Source organism: Dendrobates tinctorius, unplaced genomic scaffold (genome assembly GCF_039654945.1).
Source record: "Dendrobates tinctorius isolate UK_male_01 unplaced genomic scaffold, ASM3965494v1 ptg000386l, whole genome shotgun sequence".
NCBI lineage: Eukaryota > Metazoa > Chordata > Amphibia > Anura > Dendrobatidae > Dendrobates > Dendrobates tinctorius.
The window spans coordinates 121,680-136,210 of record NW_027362052.1 but is presented as its reverse complement, the minus strand read 5'-3'; the positions used below and the strand labels follow the sequence as shown (position 1 = coordinate 136,210).

At 40.4% G+C, this 14,531-nt stretch overlaps 1 protein-coding gene across 1 annotated transcript in view; it reads right to left on the bottom strand.

The window, feature by feature from the left end:
* Positions 1–5,170: 5,170 nt before the first annotated feature.
* LOC141076070 (uncharacterized) overlaps positions 5,171–14,531 on the bottom strand; it is an 85,359-nt gene continuing 75,998 nt past the window's right edge. Inside the window, exon 5 of the mRNA XM_073563308.1 lies at positions 5,171–5,509. The gene's annotated coding sequence lies outside the window, so the exon portion shown is untranslated. The remainder of the gene's footprint in view (positions 5,510–14,531) is intronic.

The window sequence follows — 14,531 nt, the reverse complement described above, 5'->3', positions numbered from 1 at the left end:
TAACACGGCTACTGTTCCTTTTTTACCACGACCACTAAAAAACACAAATAAAAAAAAAACTTTTCACCAAAAAATGGAAAAAGAAAAGGTTCAGTAGAGGATGTAGAGGGGGGCGAAAAAAGAAAGGGAAAGTAAAATAAGAGAACAAAGGAGCGGTTTTTCCAATACTATTAGCAATGTTTTTAATTTGTCGACTCATGAACTTACAATACATGAAAGAAAAGCTTTATCCAAAGAATTAACCTTTTGTCCACCGCATAAAATAAGTGATTTTGATCTTTTTTTGGACATTCAGGTTTTTATCAGGAAATTAACACTTAAACGACATTTTTTAATGAAGGAGATAAATCAAGTTTCTATTAATGATAATGCTGATAATAATATACTCAAAATCACTGAGGATGAAACTGATTTGAAATTTCATCTGGATGTACCTCTTAAATCTAATTTCTACCAGGTTGAAAATAAGGGTCATTATTTGAATGTTTTCAATGATATAGTACAAATGAAATTCAAGGAAATTTCCTCTATCAAAGATAATTATATTTGTAAACATAATTTAACTAAGGAAGAAAAAATAGCGCTGAAATCATTGAAGTCAAATACCAATATTGTAATCCCTAACCCTAATCCAAGCAGTATATAGGGCGGACAAGACAAACATTAAGAAAGATAATTAATGCACATCGTCACAATGTCAAAAAAGGCTTTATGAAGCACGGCCTGTCCAGACACTGCGCTATCATACATGGACGGGATTTTTCGGGTTTGCGGTTTTTACCTATTGACCGGGTTGATTCTAATATCCCTAACAGATTCCAGGCTTTGTGTAGAAGAGAAATCTACTGAATTTATAGGTTGAATACCATAAATCCAAATGGCCTCAATGAGGTGTGCAATATTTTCGAGTGAAATTTCTTCTCAGATGCGTTTATTTTTCTGTCACTCTGAAAAGTTTTCCTGACCTCTTATGTTAGTACTGTAAGTGGAAAACCAGTCTGGTTGTTTACGGTCTTGGTTTTCTGTGTATATAATGTTCACTTTTTAGCTTAAATTGATGGCTCTTTTTAATCCAATATAATAGTGTGCCTACAGAACTACCACATAAAGTGGATGATTCTAGTTCACATACATATTTTTAGTCCCACAACCTTATAGGTTTGATTCCGGTATGAGTTTTTTTTTTTCCTTTTTAAAGATTGGAAAAAAAAAAGAAAAAACTTTTTTTGTTTTTTCTTTTTAATCTAGTCCAATTTGTGATTTATGGGGAGTAAGTTATTGTGTCTTTTAATATTGGTTTGTTTTGGAATGAAATGTTTATGTATTTGCATTTGGTTACTTCACCCCACAGCTTCCTCTTGGTGAGCAGCGGGGTAATTAACCCCGGTATGATATAAACTGTCAACCTTTGATTTGTCTTCATTCTTGTACATCCGACCTGAGGAAGAGGTCATGGAATGGACCTCGAAACGCGTTGTCTTTGTATGTACTATGAAATAAAGCATTGATATTGGAACCTACTCCTAGAATCTACTGGATTTCCTCCATTTGAGGGTTGAAGTATAGCAGCGCGAGAACCAGGTTTTTTTTTTTTTTCCCTTTTGGGATCTCCTCTTTGATTAATGGAAGCAGACGCTGTCTGTCTACACCCTCCTGCTGCAGCTTCATTACATGGGATTGAGCCTATTTAGTAGTTGTGGCATTACACAACCTCTGAGGGTGGGTACCCTGAACAATTCAATTTTTACTTATTATATCTGGTAAAGCCCTATGGACGCGCTTTTGTGGTTTCTTTTATCTTAATATTGTAATCCGTTCAGCGGACAAAGGAGGTGGAATTGTCATTCAGGATCGCAGTGATTATTGCAATGAAGCTTTTAAAATATTATCTGGTTAAAAATATTATACAAAAACTTCACTGGAGGTAATCCCTAGTGTAAAGGAAAACTATAATAAAATGATCTTGGATGGGAAAAATATGAATATTTTTAATAAAAATGAATTAAAGTTTCTCAGTATACAATATCCCCTTTTTCTATCACCTAACAAAGATTCATAAGGATCTAAAAAATCCTCCAGGAAGACCAATTATATTGGGTATTAATTCATTAACTAGTAATCTATCCCATTTTATTGATAGAATTATGGTGGTCCATGTTCCTATTTTAAGAAGCTATATCCGGGATTCAACACATTTAATCCAATTTTTACAAGAGATTAGATGGAAACCTCAATATGTATTTTTAACATTGAATGTGTCTTCTCTATATTCAAATATATCACACAATATTGGTCTTGCTTGTTTCAATAAAATTTTAGTGAGGGATAATAGATTATCCAGAGATCAAAAAAACTTTTTATTATAGGGCATGGAATTCATTTTAAAAAAATAATTATTTTACCTTTGATGGATCTTTATATCATCAGTGCAATGGGACTGCAATGGGCTCAAAAGTCGCACCTACTTATGCTAATATTTTTATGGGAGTTTTTGGGGATTTTTATATTTTTAATTCTAAGTGGTGTCACAATTTGATTATTTATAAGAGATTTATTGATGATTTGTTTTTATATGGGATAATTCCAATAACGATATTAATAAATTCATTGATGAAATCAACACTAATAATTGGGGCTTATCCTTTTCCTCATTGCATGATAATAATAATATTAATTTTTTGGACATTACTATTTTTTATTAAGGGTAATGACATTTTAACCAAAACCTTTTTTAAAAATGTGGATATTAATAGCTATATACCCTTCAATAGTGGACATTTTGGCAAAGGGCTGAGGAATATCCCTGACAATCAGTTCAGAAGAATTAGAAAATACTGTTCGGATATAGAGGATTTTAAAAAACAAGCTGTCATTTTAAAAAATAGATTTGTTGATAAAAAATATCCCGATAACTTGATTACACAGGCTTACAACAAATGTATCAATCTATCACAAGAATCTCTAATTAAAGGATCAAAGAGAGTAAAATCTGATAGCAATAGAATTTCATCACACAATACTGCGCTGAACATGCAAAAATATGAAATATTTTGCAAAATAATTGTATATTTTATTGAATGATCCAATACTTCAAAAAATCCTTCCAAGAAATCCAGGTGTCACTTTTAGAAGGGTACATACTATTAAAAGTTTAATAGCCCCAAGCCGATTAAAAACTTGTTATAAATCAATTCCATTAGTTAATTCTCCTATAAAAGGGATTTACAAGTGTGGACGGAAAAACTGTCTATGTTGCAACATCATTGCTCATAAGGATAAATTCATTAAATCCACTTTCACTAATGAATGTTTTCCCATTAAGGAATACCTCAGTTGTACTACGGATTTTGGTATTTATTTGAGTGCAAATGCAAAAAACAATATGTTGGCAGAACAATGCAACCTTTACATTTGAGAGTAAATTCCCATAGACACAATATTAACCCTCCGTCAGGAACAATGGATCTGACAGGCGCAGCTCTTCTACTTTCATTTCTCCCTTCTCACCAGATTTTCAGGAAACCCCCTCCCTCTAGATAGTCTCCTGGCTCTAGCTGCTGTGTGAAACCTGATACCACAGTTGGTCTGCAGAGCTTCAGGAAGGAAGATATAGCTGTGCTGGCTTCACAGGCTCATTGGTCCCGAACACATCACACTTTATAAGGTTGGTATGTAATGTTTTTAGTCATTACTACCGTATTGTTTATTTAGCTTGTTTTATGAATGGATAGAGAAAGGTTTGTGGATATTTCATATAAATAAGGCAGATTTTCTTACAAATGAAAGTGTACTTCTCAGGAGTTTTGAAATTTGTGTATATCAAAGTTATTACTTTTATGTTGAGTAAATGGGTTTGTTTTGCACCTGATAATGTGTAGTCTCTTTTATTACATCCCTATGAAGGTCTCTGATCACTTTCAGATCACTGAAATTGAGAAAATTAGATACTCTAGGCATTTTTCTAGCCTGCGCTTGACAGGCACATTGTTCCATTACGAGTTAGTGTGAATATTGTTCCTGACGGAGGGTTAAAATAGGGTTTTTACTGCATTGTCTCTCAAGACACTTTGCAATGAAACATAACAAAAATATCAATGGGTTAAAAATTAGCCCAATTGAACATATATCCAGTAATATTCATGATAGATTAGGGCAATTAAATAGAAAAGAGATTTTTTGGATCTACAGGCTTAATACTCTAAAACCTAATGGATTGAACGAAATTACTGATGTATTCCTTTAAGATGTTTTAAAATCATCATTTTTTGTTTTTAATAATTTCTTAATTTGTACTTATATTATTTATAATTAATTTATTTTATTTTTTAGTTACCAATCTCCCATGTGCGACTTTTCTATTATGTGCAGTCTGTTGTAATTTTTATTCTCATATTAATATGTGGCTTTATCATTATGAACAATTATTTATTATTATTTTTCATCTGTGCATACATATTTATAATGTATTGGATTAGTGTCTCCCCTTCCAATAAAGTTGAGCGATGTTTTTTCTGTGGAGGGAACAAAACTGTTCTTTTCCCTTTTTGGTGCGGTTTTTATAATGTTTTTACAATATTTTTTCACAATATCATTATAAAATTTAATTTCTGACACTCTGCCATGTGCAAAATTTCTGATTTGGTGAGTGGTGAGTTCTCCTTCAATGGAAGTCTTCAAACAGAGGCTGGACAGACATCTGACTGGGATGATTTAGCGAATCCTGCTTTGAGCAGGGGGTTGGACCAGATGGCCCAGGAGGTCCCTTCCAACTCTACGATTCTGTGATTCTATGATGCCGACATGTTGATTCATGTGTGGATTTTTTTCAATTCACGGAGCGGTAGTTCCCTATATGGGGAGCGATTCTGGCTTCATTGTTAGCGCTGATTTCTTTGAAGGTTGGATCCTTATGCTGGAAGCCACTAATTGTTTTGACAATCTGTGTGAGTGAAATTCTAATGAGTCCTTTTGAAGACAAGGTCTTTACCCTAGATAGGATCTAGGAAGTAATTGACACTAAGAGCACTGATTTCTTTGGAGGTCAGATCCTTACACTGGAAGCTACTAATTGTTTTGACAATCGGTTGTAGTGCAATTCCAATGAGATCTTATGAAGACAACGCCTGTACCTTTGACATGATCTAGGAAGTAATGGACATACACATCACAATTTAATAAATTTATTTTTTATTGAGATATATGTAATCTTTAAATTTTTTATTCAGATGTGTATATATAGAATTTTTATATATAAATTCTTTTACATATATAAATTGTGTTCTTTAGACTGGCATTTTTATTTCACATGAAGCAGATTTTTACAATAATTATCCCGCATATATCTTGTTTTGAACATTCATTCATTCTTTTTTCGATTTTGAGATATATTCTTCTTCTGGTATAGTGGTCTAGGTGGTTAGCCCCTTGATTTCACTTCTTTCTTGTTGCGAGTTCTTCTCTTTTTCGTTGATATTTTCACATTTTTTTCCAGTTTTTTTCTACGTTTTATCTATAATATAATAAAGGGACATTGCGATTTTAATAGATAAAGGTTATTGATCATGTTATTTCATGTGTTTGAACTTTGACTTCTTGCAAGAAAAACATGTGACTATTGGCACCAATTTTCAAATATGGAGTGTATATAGTCTTGTGACAATGCTATCTGTTCATGTTTGTCATCCCCTGAGGAAGAAGTTGTTACTTCGAAACGCGTTGGGAATAAATGATTAATCTTTCACTGTAAGTGGGATTCTGCATTTTGTCAAGCAGCGCATGGAAGTCCATAAATTATTTCCATAAGAATTGTTTTATATGACCGGAACAGAGGCCAGATGGAGTCCAGAGTAACTCTGCTGCCTCATTATGGTGAGTGGCTCCCTTGGGGTTTTATCTGAATAACGTCAGTCGAAGATTTAAAGGGAAACCCCGATGTGAGTGCTCAGCGTGGAGCGTTGGGTAAATGGGATCCAAATTGTTATGTGAAATGTTCCCAACAAAATCTTCAACTCAGTCCACAAATAAAGCAAGTCCCCACTCAGGTCCATCATCAGTTAAGGGAAATTGAGGGGGCTTCCATGTTACTGGTAGCACAAAGGCTCTGGAAAAGCGAAATGGCTCCTCACCCCAAAAAGAGATTCAGCAAATTCTGTGCTCCCAAATCCAAATGCCCCCTCCTCCTGAGCCCCAGTGTGCCTAATCTCCATTTAGCACCCATATTATTGGCATTTTGTAGCTATGACAGCCCGCCTAATTTACAGGCACATGAGCTGGGCACCATGTATGGGCAATACAATTTACTGGGAACTACAATGGCAGTTTGCGATTTTCACCCAACATCATCCACTGCTGCATGTTTCCGGAAAACTCCAATGGAGTCAAAATCATCACGACACCAATAGTTAAATTACAAAGGGGTATCATTTCCAAAATGGGGTCATGAGGGGGGATTCTCTTCCAGCACTTAGGTGGGGGCTCTGTATATGGCGTCCACAAACTATTCTAGGAAGTTCTGCACTCCAGGTTGCCTAATGTATAACAGTACTGCTTAGCCATACAGCGAGACTCAGGAAGGACGGAGCGCTATTTGCAAGGCTCGCCGCATGGCTAAGCAGTACAGTACTGTACAGCCACATGTGGGTATTTCTACATTCAGCAGAAAGTGTGAGACAAACTTTGGTGCAATTTCTACCCATTTCCCCATCAGCAAATGTAAAATCTGGGGCTAAAATAACATTTTAGTGGTAAAAATATTTGTCTCTTTATTGCCCAATAATATACAATTCTGAGCCCCACCTGTGGTGTCAATATGATCACTGCACCCCAAGATTAATTCTTTGAGAGGGGTAGTTTGTAAAATGGGGTCTCTTATGAAGGGGGGGTGTTCTGCCGTTCTGGCACCTTAGGGGCTCTGCCAATGTAAAATGGGGTCTCTTATGAAGGGGGGGTGTTCTGCCGCTCTGGCACCTTAGGGGCTCTGCCAATGTAAAATGGGGTCTCTTATGAAGGGGGGGTGTTCTGCCGTTCTGGCACCTTAGGGGCTCTGCCAATGTAAAATGGGGTCTCTTATGAAGGGGGGTGTTCTGCCGTTCTGGCACCTTAGGGGCTCTGTCAATGTAAAATGGGGTCTCTTATGAAGGGGGGTGTTCTGCCGCTCTGGCACCTTAGGGGCTCTGCCAATGTAAAATGGGGTCTCTTATGAAGGGGGGTGTTCTGCTGTTCCGGCACCTTAGGGGCTCTGCCAATGTAAAATGGGGTCTCTTATGAAGGGGGGTGTTCTGCCACCTTAGGGGCTCTGCCAATGTAAAATGGGGTCTCTTATGAAGGGGGTGTGTTCTGCTGTTCTGGCACCTTAGGGGCTCTGCCAATGTAAAATGGGGTCTCTTATGAAGGGGGGTGTTCTGCCGTTCTGGCACCTTAGGGGCTCTGCCAATGTAAAATGGGGTCTCTTATGAAGGGGGGTGTTCTGCTGTTCTGGCACCTTAGGGGCTCTGCCAATGTAAAATGGGGTCTCTTATGAAGGGGGGGTGTTCTGCTGTTCTGGCACCTTAGGGGCTCTGCCAATGTAAAATGGGGTCTCTTATGAAGGGGAGTGTTCTGCTGTTCTGGTACCTTAGGGGCTCTGCCAATGTAAAATGGGGTCTCTTATGAAGGGGGGGTGTTCTGCTGTTCTGGCACCTTAGCGGCTCTGCCAATGTAAAATGGGGTCTCTTATGAAGGGGGGTGTTCTGCTGTTCTGGCACCTTAGGGGCTCTGCCAATGTAACATTTCCACCCTCAAACCAGTCCAATAAAATCAAAATTGCAATATTGCGCTTCTTCCCTTCTGAGCTTTGCACGGTGCTTTAAAAAGTAGTTTTCGACACCACATATGGGGTATCGGCGTACTCAGGAAAAATTGCACAACAAAATTTGGGGTCCATTTTCTCCTGCTAGACTTGTGAAAAGAAAAAAATGTGGCTAAAAACATTTTTGTGGGAAAAGTGATTTTTTTTTATTTTCACTACGTTATAAACTGTGAATCAGCTGGTGGTTGAAGTTGCTCACCACACATCTAGATACATTCCTTCCAAAATGGTGGCACTCATAGGGTTTTTTCACTGTAGTCCGATCAGGACATGAAACCATCAGTCTGCATTCTAAAAGTCACTCCTTTTCTGAGCCCTGCTGTGAGCCTAAACCATATTTTACCCCCACATATGGGGCAGCTGTGCACTCAAGGGAAATTGCACAACAAATTGCATGGCACAATTTCTCCTGTTACCCTTGTGAAAATCCAAAATTTTGGGCTAAAATTTTTTGTGGGGAAAATCTGATTTTTTTATTTTCACGGCTCAATGTTACAAGCTTCTGTGAAGCACGTGGGGGCTCAAGGTGCTCACCACACATCTATAGAAGTTCCCTGAGGTGGTCTAGTTTTCAAAATGATGTCACTTATGGGGTGTATTCATTATTTAGGTACATCAGGAGCAAACGCGACATGCCGTGCGCCAATTATTTCAGGAAATTTTACAGTCACAAAGTCAAATGGCGCGCCTTCCCTTCAGGGCTCTGCCATGTGCCCAAACAGCGGTTTTCCCCACAAATCAGATATCTGCATGCTCAGGAGACATTGCACAATAAATTTTGGGGTCCATTTTTTCCTGTTACCCTTGCAAAAATAAATAATTTTGGGTCTAAAGCGAAATGTTTCTGCAAAAAAAGCTAAATGTTCATTTTTCCTTCCAAATTCCTAAAAATCATGTGAAGCACCATAAGGGTTAATAAACTTGAGGGGTGCAGTTTTTAAAATGGTGTCACTTTTGGGTATTTTCTGTCATATAGACCCTTCAAAGTCACTTAAATTGTGAGGTTGTCTCTAAAAAAAAAAATGGGTTTGCAAATTTTTTTGGAAAAAATGAGAAGTTGCTGGTCAACTTTTAACCCTTATAACTTCATAACAAAAAAAATTGTTTCAAAAATTGCTGAAAAGTAGACATGTGGGAAATGCTATTTATTAACTAGTGTGACATAACGCTCTTAATTAAAGGGAATCGGTCACCCCCCAGGCGTTTTTAACTAAAAGAGCCACCTTGTGTAGCACTAATGCTGCATGCAGTCAAGGTAGCTCTTCTACTTGGCGTCCTTTCCACCCCTGAAAGAATCCTTTTTATAATTTGTCACTCATACCTCTAGTTTGTCCGGGGGGCAGGTCTTTCCCCCCGGACACAGACGCATCACAGCCATCAGTCATTTCCTTCATTCTTCTGGGCGCCGCCTCTTCAGCGTTATTTACCCGGCGCCTGCACTGTAATCTTGGGCATGCGCAGTTAGCGTTGCCCGTCCACTGACATCACATGATGTCTTCCTTCTCATGCCTGCGTGGACGCGCGGCCTGAGATCTCGCCCCGCAGTGTGAATAAATCAGAAGAGACTGCAGGGTGGGATCTCGGGCCGCGTGTCCACGCAGGCGCGAGAAGGAAGACATCATGTGATGTCAGTGGACGGGCAGCGCTAACTGCACATGCCCAAGGAAAAAGATTACAGTGCAGGCGCCGGGTAAATAACTGAACGCTGAGGAGGCAGCGCCCAGAAGAATGGAGGAAATGACTGATGGCTGTGAGGAGTCTGTGTTCGGGGGGAAAGACCTGCCCCTGGACAAACTAGAGGTATGAGTGACAAATTATAAAAAGGATTCTTTCAGTGGTGGAAAGGACGCCAAATAGAAGAGCTACCTTGACTGCATGCAGCATTAGTGCTGCACAAGGTGGCTCTTTTAGTTAAAAACGCCTGGGGGGTGACGGGTTCCCTTTAAGGGCACAAAAGATAAAAGTTTGAAAATTGCTAAATTTTCACTTAATTTCTGATTTTTTTGCAAGTCATATCAATGAAATTTTACCACTACCATGAAGTAAAATATGTCATGAATAAAGATTCTCAGAATCAGTGGGAGTTATGACCTCTGTAGTGCAGCGGTACCCACGCTGTGCAGTGAAGAGGCAGTGACCCAAGCAAGTTAAAAAAATAAACGTTTTTAACGTGCAGAAAAAACTCACAGTGGTCAGCACGCTGTATTCTCCGTATCGCAACCGGGAAAACAAAAGACAACCTGGGACCGGTTGCTGTGACTGCACTGCCGTGTATGCAGGGGTGTCAGACCCTTTGGCTCCGCTTGGCCCTGTGTTGCCTCACACAGGGAGAGCTCTGCAGACCAACTGCTCTGTCTGCTTGCAAGACCAAAACTGACACACCCCAAACTCTTCCTGCAGGGTTTTTAATTTCCATCACTCCAATCTTTGGCCATAGGCCACTTATAAGATCTGGGCTGGAGGAAACGGGCCAGCCCCACTACCTTCCTGCAGTTTCAAAAATAAAAGCCCATACCTGGTTTTCCTAAACAACTCCTTTGTCAAATAACTTGACCAAGTTTGCACTTTATTTTGCCTTGTGACTCACAGGCATCCTGCTGTGACCACAAGGCACTCCTGCGGATCTAATATGCTTCTGAGTGCATCCTGGGGGACACATAGGGACCCTCACAAATCACACCAGTGGCTGCCTCACACCTCATAAAGTGACAATGGTGAGAATTGTAAAATGTCATAGTCATGAAGGTGAAAACAGGCTTAGGGGTGATGGAGATAACACTATTCCTGTGACACATTGGGTGGAAGCCTGTACAGTTCTGAGTGGAATGGTGCTTTTTCCATTTCTCTATCTTGGTTTTTGCCCGAATTGTGGGGAGTAATGTAAAGGCATGCAACACAAAAATTAATATTTTTTCAAAACTTTGCAAAATGCGAGGAAAAAAAATTCTATGTACTTTTTTTTTTTAATTAATTTTCATTCACTAACACAATATCACCACATAAAATCTCAAAATAATAAAAAAAATAGGGAGCAAAAATGCATTGGCTCACTTGAAATGGCATGACCCGCAAGTCAATATTCACATTACGCAATTTGTTGTCTTCTACTTTCACACTTGCGTTTGTTTGCGCTGCGTGCACAGTGCAAACGCATATAAAAAAAACGCATCATGCGTTTTTAATGCGTTTTCTTGGTTTTTGCGCATGGTTTTTTACCTAAAAACGCATGCGTTTTTAAACGCTGACGTGCGCATGACCATGCGCACGTCAGCGCTCCCATAGACTTTAATGTGTTTTTGGGTGAATTCCGTGCGCATGCGTTTTTTTGAGACAGGTCGGATGCACAAAAAATGCAACAGATTGCATTTTGTGCACCCGGGCGCACACTACAAAAAAACGCATGCGCGTAAAAACGCATGACAATGCGCACCCATGCTAAATAGAGAAAAAAATGCATGTGCATGTTTGCGCAAAAACGCAGCGCAAAAAACGCAAGTGTGAAACCAAACGTTATCTTCATACTGCCCTACGATCAATATGTGGCACAGATAGGAGAATATATCTTAGACCACACCTGTAATCACAGCCTGTGACCAGACTATTGTTTTATTTTGCCCAGGCCACAAACAAAATGTTTGAAACTGATGGACAGCCGTTTAAAAGTTCCTGTTAAAATCTTCCATTGTCCTGCCTCATTAAAGAAAAAAAGCAATGGGGACAGATCTATCATTAGACACAGGCCAGTGAAGCCCGGCTGTCCCTACTGACTACTGAGCTCTAGCAACTGTCAAGATTCCCATTACATTTCACACCTAAGTTCTTGTTTTCATCTCCGACCCTCGGGTCATCACCTTGGTGTACCTCTCCGACCCTCAGCGCCCCTCTCGCCGGCCGTCTCCTCGGCATCCCTCTCCAACCCTCAGGCCATCTCCTCGGCGCCCATCTCCGACCCTCGGGCCGTCTCCTCGGCGCCCCTCTCCGACCCTCGGGCCGTCTGCTCGGCACCCCTCTCTGACCCTCGGGCCGTCTGCTCGGCACCCCTCTCTGACCCTCGGGCCGTCTGCTCGGCACCCCTCTCTGACCCTCGGGCAGTCTCCTCGGCGCCCCTCTCTGACCCTCGGGCTATTCCCTCTGCGTCCCTCGGGCCATCCCCTGGGCGCCCCTCTCCGACCCTCGGGCCATCCCCTGGGCGCCCCTCTCCGACCCTCGGGCCGTCTCCTCGGCGCCCCCTCTGACTCTCGGGCCGTCTCCTCGGCGCCCCTCGGGCCGTCTCCTCGGCGCCCCTCACCGACCCTCGGGCCGTCTCCACGGCGCCCCTATCCGACCCTCGGGCTATCCCCTCTGCGTCCCTCGGGCCATCCCCTGGGCACCCCTCTCCGACCCTCGGGCTGTCCCCTCAGCGTCCGTGTTCCTTAACGCCTTGTACTCCAGTGGTGCTGCTCGAGTCTGTTTACAGGCCTGCAAAGGTGACATGTCTGTAGCACATGTGACTGCTGCAGGCACAGAGTTTGTCCGATCATGCTGACTAGACTGTCATCAGTGCTGAGCTCAGTGATTGGCTACAGCGGTCTCATGCACTGTAAACATCAGGTCACCAGCGCTATAATAAGTCACATTGGGGCATATAGAACATAAAAATTTAGTTTGAACCTTTTTCCCCACAAAAAGAAATTAAAATAGATATCTGGAACAGTCACGTCCATAAAAGCCCAATTGATTAAAAGAGAACATTAACCCTAAAGAGAAAAAAAAAGCGAACACACTTGAAGGTTGTTTTTTGAGAACACACCGAAAAAAGCGAAGTAAACGGTGATCAAAAAGCTCAAACATATCAGAACTGTTGGCTCCCCACGAAGCCTTGAGAGAACTACGCTGGAAAACCCAACACATCAGAGGTCTCGGACACTGGGACAAACCACAGGGGTTTTCTTTTACAAACTTCTGATTTATGTTTTAGTTAAGAGGTGGAACACAGGTGTAACGGAGCTGGAGAATCGCGTTGGATCATTTCCCCATACAACGAACACTGGAAAATAAAACTGCAGGAGGAATTGCTTTTTTCTCCACCATTTAACACCACATGGAAGTTTTTTCCGTTTTCAGTACATGGAAGAATGGATGATGTCACCTAAAACTAAAGCGGCCTGCAAAAATCAAGACCTCAGAGCTATAGCAACGGTAAAAAAGGATCTTGGAATAAGGGGAAGAAAATGGAAACACAAAAGGAAAATTGGTAAGGGGTTAAAAATGCTAAATGTTTTTCTAACAAATAATTAGTTTTCTTTTTTTTTTGGGGGGGGGGTTGAGTGCACTTTTTTATGTCACCTTTTTCTTTATTGCCAGTGTTTCAAGATTGATACATCTTACTATGTGTGTATATAAAAATATTCAGGATTGAGAGTCCTCAGTAGTTGATACCTTTTAATGGCTAACTGAAAAGATGGTAATACATTGCAAGCTTTCGAGACTACTCAGGTCTCTTCATCAGGCTAGACTAATACAAAATCTGAAGTCACATATTTATGCACAATACAGCCTAGAAAAAATGCAATAGATAAGACAAGTGACGTGAAGCAGAACTATCAATATGGGAGAGGGAGAAACATAAATATAAACATTGGACCAGTTCATAGATAAGGAGTCCGGATGTTTTATGGTCGTCTGATTGGGGTCTAGTTCTGTGTTGCCCCGCAAGGTTTTAAAAGGAAATTCCTTAATTGATGTAAAAAGACATAAATTCATGCGACACATTCATTCCAGCACTGAGAGTGTCAAAGTTCATCATAAATTTATACTCCCAAACTCGTCTCTCTCAGTGCTGGAATGAATGTGTCGCATGAATTTATGTCTTTTTACATCAATTAAGGAATTTCCTTTTAAAACCTTGCGGGGCAACACAGAACTAGACCCCAATCAGAGGACCATAAAACATCCAGACTCCTTATCTATGAACTGGTCCAATGTTTATATTTATGTTTCTCCCTCTCCCATATTGATAGTTCTGCTTCACGTCACTTGTCTTATCTATTGCATTTTTTCTAGGCTGTATTGTGCATAAATATGTGACTTCAGATTTTGTATTAGTCTAGCCTGATGAAGAGACCTGAGTAGTCTCGAAAGCTTGCAATGTATTACCATCTTTTCAGTTAGACATTAAAAGGTATCAACTACTGAGGACTCTCAATCCTGAATATTTTTCTATCCACTGGCTAACACGGTACAAAGATATACATCTTTCCTGTATGTGTGTATATAGAATCGTAGAGTTGGAAGGGACCTCCTGGGCCATCTGGTCCAACCCCCTGCTCAAAGCAGGATTCGCTAAATCATCCCTGTCAGATGTCTGTCCAGCCTCTGTTTGAAGACTTCCATTGGAGGAGAACTCACCACTTCTCGTGGCAGCCCGTTCCACTCATTGATCACTCTGTCAAAAAGTTTTTTCTAATATCTAATCTGTGTCTCCTCCTATTCAGTTTCATCCCATTGCTTCTAGTCTTTCCTTGTGCAATGGGATGTACCCCACTTGAGACATTCTTCCAACTGGATGTGCAGCCATTTACGACCACTCTTTGGGTCCGATCACTAAGCCAGCTATGAATCCACCTAACAGTTGCCTTGTCCATTCCATACTTAGTCATTTTTTCAATAAGGATTGTATGAGAGACTTTGTCAAATGCTTTGCTGA